The sequence below is a fragment of the Thermobia domestica genome, chromosome 6 (genome assembly GCF_964235325.1).
Source record: "Thermobia domestica chromosome 6, izTheDome1.hap1.1, whole genome shotgun sequence".
Taxonomy (NCBI): Eukaryota; Metazoa; Arthropoda; class Insecta; order Zygentoma; family Lepismatidae; genus Thermobia; species Thermobia domestica.
Window position 1 is genome coordinate 12,706,620 of NC_137459.1, and position 14,361 is coordinate 12,720,980.

At 35.4% G+C, this 14,361-nt stretch overlaps 1 long non-coding RNA gene across 1 annotated transcript in view; it reads right to left on the reverse strand.

Moving 5' to 3' along the window:
* LOC145687847 (uncharacterized) overlaps positions 1–9,250 on the reverse strand; it is a 203,452-nt gene extending 194,202 nt beyond the window's left edge. The window contains exon 1 of the long non-coding RNA XR_014131797.1: positions 9,121–9,250. This is a non-coding gene — a long non-coding RNA (uncharacterized LOC145687847). The remainder of the gene's footprint in view (positions 1–9,120) is intronic.
* Between the last annotated feature and the right edge of the window lie 5,111 nt (positions 9,251–14,361).

The window sequence follows — 14,361 nt, forward strand, 5'->3', positions numbered from 1 at the left end:
ACCCTGTGCAGACATGCCAAAGTCTGGGACGTCGTTAATTTCCATCATCATCTAATTAAACAAATAAAAGAAACGAAAATACTTAAGAGGACTAGGGGTCGACGTCCGGGTACGCAATGTTCATAAATATTAACTTAGTAGCGGTTGATTTAATCGGACAGCCCGATCTAAGCTGTTAGCTATATGAACACTGCACAGTAAATAAGATAAGGAACGAAGAAAAAATCTCGGAGAGTCAATGAACGTTAAAGGTACAAATGATCAAACCTGTACTTTTCGATGATCACAGGATATAGCAGTTATTTTTCTTAATTATCACTTCTGTCAACCTTTAAAGGTAATTCCCATATGATGCTACCCTATCTGATGAAAAGCTTAAGATCCGGGGCTCTTAATATGAGGTACTTAAATGAGAAGTAACGTATAATTCCCAATTACACACAACTATCCAATAGCAAACTCGGTTGAATGAATATATCGGTGTAGAAATCAAAACGCGAGAGATTTTCAGTAAAACATATTCATATTCTCAATATATAATATACACTAGGGCTATCCATTTAAATATAGGTGCATATCATCTCATTCATTTCATATTATAATTGTATTATTATTATATCGTTACATTTATTTATTATTTACTCATTTCCACACGAAGTAATATTTTAGACACCCTATTACATGCATTTACACTCAGACCATACACATATTACATTATGTACTAACTAGCAGCGTTCACCCCGCTTCGCTGCGGTCACCCCGGAACGCAATAAACTTTGTTACTTAGATAATTTTTACTTTTTCCCTTTCAAGTGATATGATAAAAACCATAGAAGATTGCACTAATGTTAACATTATATCGCCTGTCATTTATGTTAACCCGCCCCGCTTCGCTGCGGTCACCCCAACCCGCCCCGCTTCGCTGCGGTCATCCCCGAACGCAATAAACTTTGTTACTTAGATAATTTTTACTTTTTCGCTTTCAAGTGATTTATAGCGCCTGTCAGTTATGTTAACCCGCCGAGTCACAGGGTCATGCGGGTTGCATATAAATACGTTTATTTTTATACCTATGATGAACTAATAACAAACGATTTGTACGTATGGACACCTCAATGGTCAATTATCTCAAGACACTGGTAATTGAAAATTAAAGTGATATGATAAAAACCATCTAGGGTCCACATCCTAACAACCCCCCAAAAATGAAAGAAATCGGTTCAGCCGTATTAGCGTGATGAGCGGACAAAGGATTTTTTGTACGTATTGACACCTGATTGGTCAATTATCTCAAGACACTGGTAATTGAAAATTAAAGTGATATGATAAAAACCATCTAGGGTCCAAATCCTAACAACCCCCCAAAAATGAAAGAAATCGGTTCAGCCGTATTAGCGTGATGAGCGGACAAAGGATTTTGTGCGTTCTCTTTTATATATATAGATAAATCAATAATTATCCCAATCCGTCACTCTTAAACTACTACACGATAACATTCATCGAACCACGGACTCTTTGTTCCGAAGCAACCAAATTATATATACTTCGCAGTTTTTTTAAAAAAAATCCATATGTGTATTCACTGAAAGTTAAATTGTCAACGACTATTATATTTCTGATTTGCTGATAAAACTAAAGCAACAATGAAATCTTTCTACAGCAACGGGAAAAGAGAATTTAATATTACATTTTGAAACAAACAGTAACATCATGGGTTTATTTATATTTAAAAATAGGCATTCTTGATTTCAGTGGATATTTCGGTTTCTAATTGAGGTAGGAAGCTGTAATTTTCAGAACAGTAAGATCTCATGCTATTTTATATGAATGTATACTCATATAAACCGAAAACCATGTCCACCGGATGTAATTTAAGAAGAAGGGACCAAAATCAAACAAACTAAATCGCTAACTCGTGCAATGACGTAATGTCAACAAACAATTGATTACCGAAAACGAACACGATAGAGCTGTAGTAAGGAATAATCTACTGTGTACTAAAATATACCCCTTACACTTATTAATCAGAACTATAATATTTACTGTGGTTTAGTATACTTCGAGTTAGACAAATGGTGCTAAATTAACGCATATTTATGCATTGTCCTAACAGAAAATTCACGCACTCACACAAAACTACTAACTACATACAGTACTATTAGTACTACACATAAAGACGACTAACTAAACAAGCACCCTTTATTATATGCATATTAAAGGCAAGTACCTGATATATTAGATTTAAAACACATTATTCCCTTGTCGGTATATAAAGCTGGCTCTATTGAACTTTAGGAGGACAAAATGAAAGAGTAAACCCTAGGTCCAATTGACCTGGCCTATTGTTTAAAACATGTTTACTAAAGTTTGATACCCTGGGGGCACCTTACAAAGTTTATTGAGGGACCTTTCCCCTGAGAGGGGAAAAGGCCCTAAAACAAACAATAACTAACCCATCCCCCCGCTAGAAATAGTTCAATTTGGAAACATGAATAAGAGCCCTTTACGTTAGCTTAAGCTGCCATTATGATAATTAACATTACAACTATCAAACCTACTACGTACATGCACTTACTGAAAAATAAAAATAAAAAAATCACATCTACCAGATACACTAACAAAATGCACAAAACCAGGTCGTATTTTCCCTAACCCCTAACTGAATTTGAAAAGATCAAAAATCACTTTCCTTTCTGTCCATTCTATATTGGCAGCAACATGGCGTCCTGCCAAACGGAATCTGACATTTCCCCTTGGTTTTACAGTTCTTTCAACAAAGTATACGTTTGTAGGCTCCTAAATGATTACACGGTGTTTACTATGACATTCGATTAGATGTTACCTTAATTTTCCTGGAAATCCTAGTTTTTTAGGCAGATATGTGGCCGCAAGATGTTGCAGGTAGCTCCTCATCATTGCGCCGAAAACGACAGAGATAGGAGGATTCCACCAATCAGGGCGAAATCTATCAGCCACGGAAATTACAAAGCAAATAGAAATTGGTGAAATCCAGATATAACCGGATCTGAAAGTGACTATGGACTAGTGAGAGGGGGTGAGGGAAAGTTTAAGTACATGGCCAAATTCTACATTGGTCTGAAATTAAGAAAATTTATATCCAATGTCGGAACTATATTTCGGTATGACGTCAGAATAGTAAACCTTGTAACTATTCAACTTGTATATGCGAAAATGGGATTTATTAAATACAATTAATCAAAATATAAATAAATATGTTATTCAGTGAAAATATGATTCCTAATGAGACCTTTCGATTCATTACATTTAATTTGAAGCAAAGAGAATAAATAAATCGTGTAATTAAACCGAAATCGAATTAAAAAAATACTAGGTACAGGGTGAGAAAAAATGCCATTACTCTCAACTGTAATGGTACATTACAGAGGGAGTAAGCCAAGGTACACCTTCCAAATTTTTATAGGGGTGCATCAATGTACCCTTTTCTTATGATAGGGAATGAACCCATATACATGACCATATAACCATATAAGGTAATAGAACCTCACCCAATGGGATAAAATGGGCCAAAAACCAAACGCGTGGTACAACGTATTGCTTACGTTTATATTTTGGCAATTTTTTACCCCCTAAAGGGAACAAGGTGGACCACTCAAATATATAGTGATCTATATTAGGGTCCTGTACTATAATACCAAATGTTTAAATTGGACAATTTCCAAAATTTAAGGGGTGGGTCAATGTACCCCTCCCAAATTTTTAAAGGGGTGCACCAATGTACCCATGTCTTATGATAGGGAATGGACCAATATGCATGACCATATAACCATATAAGGTAATAGGACCTCATCAAAGGGGATAAATTTGGCCAAAAACCAAACACGTGGTTGTACTAAAATTTGGCAATTTTTTACCCCTAAAAGGGAACGAGGTGTACCACCCAAATTTATAGTGATTTATATTAGGGTCCTATTCTATAATAACAAATGTTTAAATTGGGCAATTTCCAAAATTTAGGTGGTGGGCCAAGGTACCCCTCCCAAAATTTTAAAGTATGCATCAATATACCCATATCTTATGAAAGAGAATGGACCCCAGTATACGCCCATATAACTACATAAGGTAATAACACCTCATCAAAGGGGATAAATTAGGTCAAAAAAAAAACGAAATTTAACTTTTTTGCAATTTTTTACCCATGAAAGGGAACGAGGTGGACTTCCAATACTAATAGAGGTACACTCATGTCCAAAATGATTGTCGCATATCTATAACTGTCTTCTTGTAAGAATATAATTTGATCTTAATTTTACAGGGTACTTTTAATACTGATACTATCTGTATAATCGGGAAATGTATATTTCTGGTAAATTTCATAGGAAAAGAATCACAAATAAAAAAAAATAGAATGAGTAAAACAAAATGTTGCTAAATGAACAAGAAAGTTTAATTTTCGTTTTATTGTTCTTATTTACTGCTCTTTTGACATGAAATTTGCCACATACATATATTTGCCGATTATACACATACTAACATTATAAGAAATACAAGGTGAATTCGTTATCAAATTATATTCCTACAACAACATATTTATAGACACGAATGTACACACCCTGGTCCTAGGCTACCATACACAATTTTTAGATTTGGCAGTTTCCAAATTTTAAGGCGGTGGTCCTAAGTACCCCTAGGTCATTGACCCCGGGCCAAGGTCATTGACCTTTGACCTATGACGTCACAAAAATCAGGGTCAAAGTCCAAACTTAGATCAGTTGCTGCCATTACTACTGCCTTCGTGGAACGCACTGTAATTTATGTAACACAGAGTTAAGAATGAAGATGGAATGAATTCTTGAGACGGTTAATCGAATGCGGGAAACCAATTCCCTCCATGGCAATCAACGTAAAACATAAAATGGCTGATGTCAAACACTTACGGTTTGAATATCGATTTCACGAATGAGCATGATTCCTAACACAAGAAAGGAAGAGAAAAAAATCAAATATAGCCACATTAGACCATTTGGTTCAAGAAATTCGGTATGCATTTAAAAAGTATGTTGTATTTGCATTATTTGAAGCATTTTAAGACTGACAATAATGAATGCATTGTAAGAAACTCTCAAAGTATGCGAAATACACATCTTAGATCACAGGCTGGTAAAGAATATTCATGGTGCACAAAATGATGAACTGACTAATTTTTAACTCTGGAAAGTTGAAATGAGTTCCTGTTGAGTCAGACATTGGAAAGTTTGAAACGTCAAAGAAACCGTTCTTGTGTAGAATTTCAAATAGGAAAAGAAGAGTATATGAAAGTATCTCTGTTTTTCCTTCACTCTGGAAACTTCTATGGAGAATATATTACGTAGTGTGCTTAATGTTGCATACGATAAAGTTTCCCATACGAAACTTTCGGACGCAATACGGCAAAAGTATAAGAACCATCAAATTCACTACGGTGTTGCCAAATACATATATACCGTGAAAAAAATACATACACACCGTTGGTAATTGAATGGTTATGTACTTATTGATACAAGAATTTCATAATATAAAACCAAAAATACAATCTTTAAATATTTTACGTCCATCGTTATGCCGGATAGGTTAAAGGAGACGGTGATGATGAGAAATGAAGGAAATGGTGGAATGAAGAAAGTGGGATGAAACGGGAGAACTCCTAGAAAATCAACGCACACTGTGTTTGTCCGCCACAAAGTTCACCTGACCCGAGCTGGGATCGAACCAGGGACCCATGCACCTCAGGTGATGGCTCTACCACTGAGCCACCGCGGCCCCAGGGATGCAGGATACTCTAATGCTTTAACAAGAGTTGATTATTATATAAGAAAGAAAGAATAACGATTAATACGAGTTCGTTCAATTATATATATATATATAAAAAAAACGAACGCTTTGGCTTAAAGAGCTCAAAGGCTTATCGTAGCAGAAACAAACTTTTCCATTAGATTTTAACCTGCGAAAAGTCAATGTACCATGTTTGTTATCAACCAACCTTCAAAGATCCTGCTTTACATTGTCCGGAAGCCTTCTCTTTCGCCCATCTAATAGTCTCCTTCTTCTAGGCTTTTTGAATAGGATTTGGTGACTTGGTGCGTATTTCCCACACAAGCAACGTGTCATCTTATCTTATACGTATTAACTTTATTATTTCTATAATATTCGGTGACCTGTAGTTGTGAAAAAAAAAATAAATAAACTTGTACAACGCTTTAATTCACCTGAATGTAGGCATATGTCTCTTTTGCTCCAAATATTTTTACCAACATTTTATTTTCGAAAACCCACAGTTCCCGTTCTTTTATTCGTGTTAGGGATCAACTTCGACATTCATACAAAATGGGCTAGATTAAGCTCTTATTGATTTTAATGTTTTCAATATTTGTTAAAAGAATAAAATGTTTTATAGTAGTATAAACTTTAGTACATAAAGAATATGCAATATTTTTTTCTACAAGACAAAAAATATAAACAGTAATTGTTTATTACTAGCGATTGATAGCTAAACAGCAGTGCTTTCTCAACATCAGGCGCAAGTGAATTGACGTACTAATTTAGAATTTACACGATTTTGTTTATTAGAAAAGCTTCCCTTCCTGTAAAGGTAAACGAATTGCTTTCTCCTTCTGCAGTTGTAAGTGGCGGGAGGTAGAGGAACTTCCTATCAGGTCGCCTGGAATATACTTCAATATCGGTCATTTTCTACTACTTGTACACTCATGTACAAAATTATTGTCGCATGTCTATAAATATCTTGTTGAAGGAATATAATTTGATAACAAATTCGCCCGGTATCTTTTACAATGTTAGTGTGTGTATAATCGGCAAAGACATGTATGTGGTAAATTTCATGTCAAAAGAGCAGTAAATAAGAGCACTAAATCAAAAATAAAACTTTCTTGCCCATTTAGCAACATTTTGTTTTAGTCATTCTAATTTTTTGTATTTATAATTCTTTTCCTATGAAATTTATAACAAATATACATTTCCCGATTATACACAAAGTATCAATATTAAAAGGACTCTGCAAAATCATTATCAAAATATATTCTTACAAGAAGACAGTTATAGATATGCGACAATCATTTTGGACATAACTGTACATTTCCCGGTAAACGCACCCCTGAGACCCCCTGGTTGAACTAAAAAAAAAAAAAACGCTCCGCTTTGATCGGGGCCTACACCAAGGTAAACTCATATCCAAAATGATTGTCGCATATCTATAACTGTCTTCTTGTAAGAATATATGATAATGATTTTGCAGGGAACTTTTAGCACTGATACTATGTGTATAATCGGGAAATGTATATTTGTGGTAAATTTCACAGGAAAAGAATTATAAATACGAAAATTGGAATGAGTAAAACAAAAAGTTGCTAAATAGACAAGAAAGTTTTATTTTATATTATTATTTTTCTATTGTTCTTATTTACTGCTCTTTTGACACGAAATTTGCCACATACATATATTTGCCAATTATGCACATAGTAACATTATAAGAAATACCGGGCGAATTCGTTATCAAATTATATTCCTACAAAAACACATTTATAAACATTCGATAATAATTATTGGACATGAGTGTACCACTGACTCTCGGTCCACTCGTCTGGTCCAGGCCGCACATAGACTGACAGACAAACACACAAACAAACTCTTTATTTTACTTATATTAGACTATTTTTGACTGTGGTATAATTAGATATATTATGTTGTAATGTTCAAGGGTTATTTGGAAGTAGTGCAGTAACCCTGGATGTATTGGGTTGTGGTATTGCAGTGTAGTTGCAGCATTTTATCACTAGATGAATGATTCAGAGTTTGGAACTTTTTTCGTAAAATTCTATATATTTCATACATGAAATGAAATATTTGAGCTTTTCGTCCCAGGGTTATGCCGGTTAGGCTAAAGGAGACGGTGATGATGGGAAATGAATGAAATGGTTGAATGAAGAAAGTGGGAGGAAACGGGAGAACCAGGAGGAAACCCACGCTCACAGTGTTTTCCATCACAAAGTTCACTTAGCGCGAGCTGGGATCGAACCATGGATCCCATGCACAATAGGTGAACGCCTTACACGGAACCACCGTGCCCCTATAGTTCGTGTAATGGTAGGAAAGCGCACCATCTCCCAGCCTAGATTGCGGCGTCTTACCTCATTTTGACAAAATGAATGTTTATCAATATATCTAACCAATTGGTAGTAATGATCTAACTGTACACAACTACAGAAATTAAGACAAGCTTTCCAAACTTGTGCTTATAACTGTTGTCGCTGTACATATATAAGACTTGAGCTGCACTTCAATGATGCTACAGTTTGATTCACAACGCGTGATTGGGGTGGTATGGATGATTACCTTGATCTGGCAATTCTAAAGTAAACAATTATAAGTATTTGTCTCATTAAGAGGTTAAATATGTTAAATCTTTGTGAACTTTAGTCGCTAACTTAATTGTCGTACAGAGTATAGGACGGAAGTCATAACTAATTGTATTTACTAGACATCTCTGTAGGCGTTATGTTAATGTTACGAGAAAATCAAGTACACAATGTTCTTAAATAGAAAGAAGTAACACTTTTGTGGCACAATTCAGAGGAAATGAAACATAATGCAGCGAGAATGTGCACGTAACTACGAAAGTACTAGATTTTTTTTTTTAAAGTAAAAACAGCGAATTTGTAAATTTAGTGGCACTAAATTTTAATAAAACAATCTTTATGACACTAGTCCGAATATAACATAGTTGTAAGACAGGAAGTTTTGCATGCCTTTATTCAAAAGAGAAGACTTACCTACCAGTTTATATCTCCCACAAGACACATCTACCTGCTAAGAAGCCACGATGAAGAAAATTTCATCCGGGTGGAAACAAAACGAATGAACGAAAATGAGAACAAAAAATTGAGATGATTGCAGAAGGAAATAGAAAAGGAGGAACAAGCAAAAAGGTTCATTTCTATTTCATAACGATGAAAATATGATAATGAAAATATATTTCAAATGGTAAGTGATAGTGAGAAGAAGCCACACAATTTTGGAAGAACAATACTAAGCATAGACTATTCAATCATCATCTTTGCCTTTCTAGTAGAAATAGGAATAAGAACATACCTCAACAGAATATGGCGTCCATTCCGGAATTCTCTCTTCCATCTGGCTGCTTTTTGCAAGAACCAACTAGAATAGAGAAGAATTCTCACGTTCGCAAACTTATCTTGTCTTCCTTTCTTCTAGCTCTCCATCCCACAGAGTGCAAACGATTCTACTTAATACGTTGTCGAGATGGAATTCTCCTCCGTTTCCCCTCCTTATTTCTTAAGTCCCAGTTGTGTGAAAGAATCTTCAGTTCAACAATGTACTTTGATAAGAAAAGGAACTTGCAGCACTCTCTAGGGATATAGAGCGACTGCATATATAATGAAAAATTCTGAAAAGGAGAGAACACACACTCTTTGTTGACGAAGATAAAGGTAGATGAGAAATAGGAATTAGGATTTCGGAGTTACCTTTTGTCTTTCTGGTATTGAAACTGTCAACGCGGATAACAAGAGCTGTCTTATTTATACCATCACGTATAATCACTAAAAATGATAAAGGCTTAAGAGACGGATACAAGACCCAAGCATACTTTCTACACAGAGCGTCATGTTATAAATACGAGTGTGAGTGTTCATACATGAGCTTACAAGATGACTTTTAGGGAAGGTTCTACATTGAGTCGTTAGAAAATGACTTGACGTCTCTTATATCGAACAAAACTACAAGAAACTGTATATCTTTTCCCATTTCACTTTCAGAAATTTTGATTTAGTTATATCTGTTACCGCCACTTCTTTATCGTCCTTCATTTGAGATTTCTGCTTTAAATAAATCAACCGGAAGGACAGTATCATATCGTGCGTGATCAGTTAAACTCATACGATCTTCAAAACACTACAAATCGCGTGATACTTGATCTTAACAACCTTAGTAAGGATATGATCTATTATGGGGTCCATACTTTTCCTTGTAGAGATTTGGGCAAACAAATTTGTTGTTTCGACTTAATGAAATTTTCAGAATAAATTACTAAATAAATGACGTGTTCAGTGCATAATGTAATCAAGTCCACTTTTTGATCATTTTGCACATACTTCATATCTCAAGCTTCATTCAGATTTTCAGAGATTCGTGTCCTAATATTCTAAATCACTCTCATGATGTAAAAATAAGCAATTATTTTCCCATGTACTAGAGCGTACTGTACAAACTTTACGTTTTTTTTCTAACAGCTTTGGTAATTGCAATTGACTTTCTTGTGCTCTGAACACCCCAAATAAAAGTATTTACCTCATTGATAAAACATTTTACCCTCACCAAACTTGGCATGGTGGTGCTATGGTCTCTAAATGTTTCCCATTTTAGTTTTGGAACTGTCAATTAATTAATTGTATGGCCTATGAAACCAGAAGGCTCGATGCTGCGTTCAGAAAAGCTGTTCACTAACTTCTGTTCATAGAACACTGGTTCCAGTTTCTAGTTTGTATTCCTATCTCTGCGAGATCCATCTTAATATTATCCTCCCGTCTGTGCCAAGATCTTCCTAATGGTAGCTTTCCGATTGCATTCCCAGTTAAAACTTTCAATCGAATATGAAACATGAAAGATGAAATATGAGACAAACAGAAAAAGAAGATTGGAAAACATCAAAATTCATATTGAATGTGGCCACCTACTTGTCACATATATACTCCTGTTTTCGGGCCTCGGAGGAGGGAGGCACACCCAAAAATTTTAAATGGCAAAGCATTGTAGTGGTCCGAACAGAATTATTTTTTTCGAGGTTACTTTTTTCTATTGTTGTTGTTGTTGTTGATGTTTCAATATCATAATTAGTGACCTAGTCACCTAATTATTCTATATCACCTAGTTATTCTATTGCTACAAAATTAATTCAGGTACTTCTTCACTATTTGAGTTTGTTTCTTAATTTTCATTTGAATTCCGTTAACGTAACTTAGAAAGAACTAAAAATGCAAAGCTGCCTGCTTGTTTCGTAATATTGAGAAGAAGCCGTCTTATTACCATCTCCCTCTCTCTTTCCATCGTGATGTAACCAAAATAAAGAGGAAATAAGTCTTTGACCTTATGACTTGTGAATCACTGTACAAGTGCAGACTATATACGGCAGTTGTATTTATCTCTGCGTCATATCTGTAACTTCTCAATGCAACTTTTATTTTCCGTTTAAATACCAGATAGCGTAGCCAAATTTTGTAGGCGCATAACTAAAGTTTTGTAGCCACTGGTAGCACTTAAAAGTCACATACTTGTTAATTTTAGACACTATGGGCCTTATGCAAAGTCGTTTTGACGTCTGATTAATGCCTAAGGTTTGACTAACGGATGGTTATCAAAAGTGTATTCAGAGTTTCTGAGTAGAACGTAGTAGTTGACAAAATTAATCACATGTGACTAATTAATGTGGAATAGAGGGTAACTTTTTTTACTGTTTAGCTTGTGCGACACAACAATCCGTATTTCTTATTTCATGTATTTACGTTTTTACAGATTACGCATGAACACATCTACTTTTCCATAGTTGCCACATTTATTTTTTCTCACTCGATACATTGAGATTGTATTAGTTAATCATACCCAAATCAACTTTTTCGTTGTACACAAAGTAGACTCTGAATTTCAAAAAGTACACCTTCCTTAGTAAAGAGCTAGTATGCAACTCAATAGTTGGTGAATAACCCTTGTTTAACGAATTTTCTCTGAATACCGCCCTATGTATTTATGGGCTTCACTCACAGCTGCACTTGTGTTATCACCTTGTAACTTGTAATTTCTGGCTAAAACACGATTTTGTATGTTTTGTCAAGTTAACCTCTTGAACCTTAATTTGAATATTTTGTTATAGTTGACGCCAGAGTTTTATACTAGTTAAATTTGAGCTCATGCGCTAAAACCTGTGCTAACACCCACAACTCTCATTTAGATAATTCGCACCCAATCCGAAATAGACGAATAACCTAATTGCACACGAATGTCTGCTATCTAAAAAAAAAAGAAAAAAAAAGACACTTTTTAATACATATCCATGGTTATGGACGTGTGCTCATCCTCCCTGAATACAAAACAGCTATGAAAACTTGTTTCGTGAAGAAATTCTAAGTTGCTCTTCGAGGCACAAACTTCGTGTTCGTCGCTCTTTGGAGAGGGGGTTGCTCCTGCCACTCCCTCCCTAGGCTAGGACTCTATTCTTTGCCCTTCTGCCTTCTGCGTTTTCTTTCTCCGACTTTGTTAATAGTCATGGAGAGGAAGAACTTAATTTCTCGATATGTGTAACTGCACCGCTTCATTGGAGAACTTCGTTCATTCTCGTTCTCCTTTAGTAAACTTTCCGACATTCAGTGTGTGTGCTTATTTTAAGAATTCTGATAGTGTGCTGGACATGAACCATTGTTGAAACTTTGATACAACGTCACGAACTTATTCTAACAGCCAGTTAAATGCCAATACTTCAATTTGAGCTGCTCTTACTTTCTTTTAAATCTCATTACATTCTTAACCATGCAGGGCAAGCGCATACGCAACTCCTAAACTTTGGTGCCATGCTAATATCTGAGTCTACTCTAGTCAAGACTTGATTTCTCAAATTTCTCTGGATCTTGGCAACCTTCAATAAAACTCACTCTTCATCTAACTTGGCGTTCTCAGTCATTTAACGCCTCTTAAGTTATTACCTCAATCCTGACGGAATTCTTTCTTAAATTACATCCCAAGTCTGTGGACTGTCTATTGTCGCTCGATCACGAAAACTGCCTTATTATTACTGACTTTTTGTAGACTTAAAACTAAAGCCTGTGACAAACATCTTGGCGTTTCAGCTAAGCGAATAAAACACAAGCTCTGACGCGATGTTGCCGAATGCTAAGGGGCGTGGTTATGGCTAAGCAGACGGACTACAGCGCGATCAGGTGGCAAAGGATAGACGTGGGTGTACAAAATAAACATGGCAATACCGATGGCCTCTCATTTGCTAGCAGCGTTTAAATGGAACTTGGAGCGCCCCCTTCAAATGCCAAGATGTTTGTCACGCCGTTTAGTTCACACATGCTGAAAGCTTCTGTGTCTGAGAAGTTGTATGGACCAACATAATCCTGTATCCTGCGAGTCCAGTTTCATTCCGGCCTTCGTTCGTGGAATAACTGCTGGAGTGAGCTTTTCTACTTTTAAAAGAAACCAGCTATGTCACTGGAGATCATTCGCTTGGATGTATTGTTGGCCCTGCCTGTGGAAACGACGAATCTGTTCCAGACTGTCATTATCGCCACGTTCACAGCCATTAGCACCATCTCTGAGAGACGCTACGACGCCCTGAGGCCACCATATGTTGTACTTCACAATCTTTTCGATATTTGAAGGGTGAGTAATGCATATTTTTGTTATTTGGATTGTGTCTTATTTTTTGTGTATTTAATTGTAGGGTCAGGTGCCATTTTGCGAGCACCAATTAAGTCTTTGATTTTGTACGTAAAGTAATCCTTTTAAATTTGGTTGCTAATGGCAAATATCTCGTCCGTTCTTTTGTATGATTAACTCAAGCTTATTACAAGACTAACTGATTTTATTATGTTGTTGATTAGTTAAATGTTGCTAATGAGTGACTAAGAATAGTTTCTTTTAATCATGTTTTCTGGCCTTAGTTATTGTGTTAAGAAATCAAATCTCTGTCCATTGTCTTAATCTAATCTAATTAACATTTTGTTTGTAGATCATTGGACATATTATATTAAGTCAGGTTGTCGTCCCGCTACAAATAATTACTTCTTGGTACTAAAGTTGGGTGTTCTTTCAGCTTAATACTCAAATTAATCTTATTTTCAGTAGCCTAGTATCTAATGCGTGCAACAATTCATTCTGGTGATAAACGGCTGCAACTACTACGTTATTCTGGTCAACTGATATATATATATATATATATATATATATATATATATATATATATATATATATATATATATATATATATATATATATATATATGTGTGTGTGTGTGTGTGTGTGTGTGTGTGACACCTATAAATTAATGTTATTTTGAATTATCATTAAATTCTTACTGTTTTTTTTATCGATATTGCTATAACTAGGCTTCCGTCTCCCCTTGCGTTGTCGGCAGCTGTTATAACAGGACAGACCACCTTCACACCTAATGAAATGAATGTCAAGCTATGAGATTTTTCTATACTTTCAGTTTAACGGGCATGTAGTTCTCTTAAATAAATCACAACCAGACAATCTCATTATCATTTTCCCAAATTATGCCCTCAGCCTAATTTTGACTACCTAAGAACGAGATACGCT